The 3,953-nt window shown below is 33.2% G+C and overlaps 1 long non-coding RNA gene across 1 annotated transcript; it reads left to right on the top strand.

The window, feature by feature from the left end:
* Nucleotides 1-1,461: 1,461 nt before the first annotated feature.
* LOC131611481 (uncharacterized) lies at nucleotides 1,462-3,247 on the top strand. The gene is made up of 4 exons (XR_009286929.1): nucleotides 1,462-1,898; nucleotides 2,029-2,150; nucleotides 2,247-2,372; nucleotides 2,596-3,247. It is a non-coding gene; the product is annotated as an uncharacterized LOC131611481 (long non-coding RNA).
* Nucleotides 3,248-3,953: the final 706 nt, after the last annotated feature.

The raw sequence follows: 3,953 nt of genomic DNA, 5'->3' as shown, positions 1-3,953 counted from the left end.
TGTATATAATGGAGTTTATGAAGGAAATATACCTGTAAGCATGATCCATTTGTATACACAGGGCTCGGGACTCACACTCGGGGAGAAGTCCACTTGAGTTTATTCAAAGCTATGTAAACAGGTATTTACAAAAGGGCTTGGGACTTATACCTACATGGAGGCCCATGGTATATTTTTGGGAAGAGTTAAAGAAACCTTCATTTTTGGTTTGTTATTCAAAGTTAAAAAACGCATTGATTGAGATATGTACAAAAATGCGTACAATGAAATACCTAATTTCATGTACTGGAGTGGGTATGTACAAAAGGGCTTGGGGCTTATACCTACATGGAGGCCCATGGTATATTGAAAAGTTTTGTTTCTTTGAAGTTTTGTTGTTTTGAAAATGATTTGAAAATGATTTGAAAATTGTTTTGAAAAGATTTTATTTTGAAGAAGTTTATTGTTTTGAAAACTGTACAAAAAGAAAAGAAATGGGACTTACACTCTCTAATATTCGAGAGGCCCCACTTCATTTTGAAAAACAATGGATGATTTGAAAGTGAATTGATTACTGTTGTGAAAACAGTGGATTGAAAATGAAGTTGAATTGATGAAAACAGACAAGTAATTCGTTTCTACAGTTATGGAGTTTTAGGCTTACCTCGAAGAATGAGAAATTGAATTTCTGAGTTTGAGGTGTTACCGTGATCCTCAAGTGATGTGCTTGGAATAAATTGGGATCTCAACAGATATTAAGCATCCACACCAGCAGAATAGAACGTCGAATAAGCTCACAGCTTTCAGCATTCCATGATCATCCAGTAATTGTTTATGGAATTCTACAGCAAATGGAAGACCAAACAAACAGAGAACAACAGAGAAACAATCTCGAAGTCTCGGATGAAGTTAGAAAATTTAAGTGATGTGCACCAGTAATCAAATAGAAACTTAAATGATTAACTACACAAAATAATATGAAAATATCAAATTCAAACAAAATTAATCTAAGAAAAGACATTTTTTTGTGATTTTTCATGAAGGAAGAAAATAATTAGAAAACATAAAATTAAATATGCATCTAAAATATTTTTGTGTTTTTTAATATCTTTAATAAAAAAACATACTTCTAAATATATTAAAATATCTCTAAAAAATCTTAAATCTCACAACATATTTTTGTCATTTTTAATAAGGATTAGAAAATCAAAACTAAATCCTATATTAAAATAAAATACTAAGTTTCATGAAAATATTTATATATAAAAAAAAAAGATTAAAAGAGAATTAGTTAAAAAAACTTAATTGAATGGGCCAGGGGGTTTAAAATCTGAAAGAGGGTGCAGCCCAATTAAATTAAAGTTGAAAGACAATTAAAAAAAAAGAACTGGGCCGGATCGGGTCGGGTCAGTGTGACCCGGATCCGCCCATCTCACTAAACAAGGAATGGATTATTGAAAACCCTAGAAGCAAAGCAAAAGAGGCAGCACTTATCCTCTTCCTTGTTTTTACGATTCTGAAACAAACAAAATGGAAGAACACAGAACAATCTACCTCCTCCTCTCTCTCGATTTCATTCGCGGTAAACAACCATGGATTTTCGTTCTCATCTCTTTACATTGTTCTCTCTGCTCACGGTGTCTCTCAAGCTCACAGTCTCCGAACAATAACAATGGCAACTCGGTTTCACTCTTCTCACGGTGGACAACTACCATAGCTCGACCTCACTTTATTGGTTTGTTCTCACTCGACATCTTTCTCGCAAATTTCTTTCCCGCTTTTAATCACCGAGTCAATCAATGGTGACCCTCTCTTATTCGCTCTTCATCACTCTGGGTTTCGCTCTCACTGAGTTATTCTTTCAAATTCGTCCTCAGCTTGCGATTAAACAGCAACAACAAACTTTTCTCTTTCAGATGGTAACGAAAATTCTTGATGTACAGTAAACATGACTCAGTTTCTCATGGCTCACAGTTAGTTTTATTTTAAATTTCTTCTTTTTATGACATAGTGAAATTTGTTTATGCCCTCTGTGTTTTTGATTTTCAGATGATATACAAGAACAAAAAAACCAACAACCACAATTAACAGCGAATTTAAGGATAAAATTAAGGATGAGAGTGTAGTCGGACTTACCTACGGCAAGGAGGTCTTTGCCGGATTTGTTGAAGGTATGTATCGACTTTTTTGAGCTTCTGGAATTTACTGCAAATTTGTTGCTGTTACTGTTTTGATTTTACACCTGTTGCAATTTGTTGTTGTTACAGCTTCACCACAATATCTGTTGCTGGGAGCGTCGGTGTTGAAATTTGCAGGTGTGCTTCGTGTAGGTGAGCAAAAACCGTCGGGTGCCGTGTTGAAGATGATGTGGGGGCTGCCACTGAAGTTCAAAGGTATGGTTTCGAACCTTTCTTTTTTCTGGAAATTCGGGTGGTGTTGTTGAAGGACACCCTCGAATTGTTATTGAACCGGTTATGAACTTTTGAACTTGTTGCAAATTGTTTTTTCCTTATGTGAATTTGATTTAATAAAGAACAAACTTTGAATTGTTATTTGAAACAAGTTTGGATTGTCACCAACAATTCTTCTAACAACTTTTCTTTTTCTTTTTTGTAGGCTTTTGATGAAGGTGATGCCATAACACCTCTCTTTTTGGATTTATGGGATACTTGAAGTTCAACTTCAAGTGGTTGGAAGCTTGAAGATGAAGATCTTCAAGTAAGGTATGAAGAACTACCTTCTCCTCCTTCCTTACTTTGGAACTAAGAAACTTTACAATTATGAGAGAAGTGAGAAAGCAAGTAGTTAAGGTTGCTTTTTGTGTGATTTGCAATGAAGTGAACACTTCTATTTATAGGAAAAGCTTAGGAAGTGTTTGGCAATTTGGTGAACTTGATTGGCAATTTTCAATCATTGAAAGAATAAGAATAAGAATATATTCCTCATCATTGAAAGAATAAGAATAAGAATAAGAATATATTCCTTATGTCATTATCCTTGTGACAAATAAGCCATGTGGGTAAATTTTTATGTCATTTTATGATATCTCTAAGTTGCATAATTTTATGACATAAAAATCTCTCTTTGGCTTTCTTTGACTTTTGCTAATCTCACCCCTCTTTTGTTTTCTTTTTCATGTCACATGAGAACTCTTGAAGAAAGAATGAAGAATCTTGAACTTGAAGAATGAAGACTTTGAAGATTGAAGAATTCAAGAATGTCTTTGAAGTTTTATTTTTCTTTCCCTTGTAATTCCAACTTTGTATGAATGAAACTTTGTAATTATTGAATTTTAAATAAAGTCCCTTCATTTGTAATTCATTTGTTCCATAAAAAAAATATCATTTGTGAATGCTTGAATTTCTTGTTAGAACTTGAATGAAGTTACTATTCTTGAATGATCTTGAATTGAATTTAAATTCCTTTTGAATGTTGAAAATTTGAATGAACCCCTTTTTTGAAAGGAATTGGTAGAATATCCTTGAAGTAGTGAACTTTTGAATTTCAAGTCTTGAAACATATTATTGCATCATGAATTTGAAATGATCTTGAACTAAAATTCTTGAATCCATGATCTTGAATCATTTTTGAAGTAATTTTCCAACAATGAATTAAACATGATATTTTCTTTGCAACTTTGATGAAATTCCCATTAATGATCAAATAATTCATATGAATCAAATCTTCACCATGAGCAATCCATGAGCCTAAAAAAACCAAGAAATAGATTCCAAGCAAGTCTCTTAAATCGCACCAATTGGCAATGGCGCCTTTAAAATGAAATCACCCACGAACATGAATGTATCTTGCAAAGAATGAGTGAATGAATGAATCATATTGAGTTATTGGAAGACCTTGAGTCATGGTTTGAGTTGTGGCACCATGTCCTGATTAAAAAGTCAGTTATTCAGTGAATTAGATCAAAAAACCCTAATTGTCGACCTGATGAAATTGATGACTGTAGGTCTTGAATT

The sequence above is a fragment of the Vicia villosa genome, linkage group LG6 (genome assembly GCF_029867415.1).
Source record: "Vicia villosa cultivar HV-30 ecotype Madison, WI linkage group LG6, Vvil1.0, whole genome shotgun sequence".
Taxonomy (NCBI): domain Eukaryota; kingdom Viridiplantae; phylum Streptophyta; class Magnoliopsida; order Fabales; family Fabaceae; genus Vicia; species Vicia villosa.
Note: the sequence above shows the minus strand (reverse complement) of the source record. Positions and strands in the feature narration are given on the sequence as shown.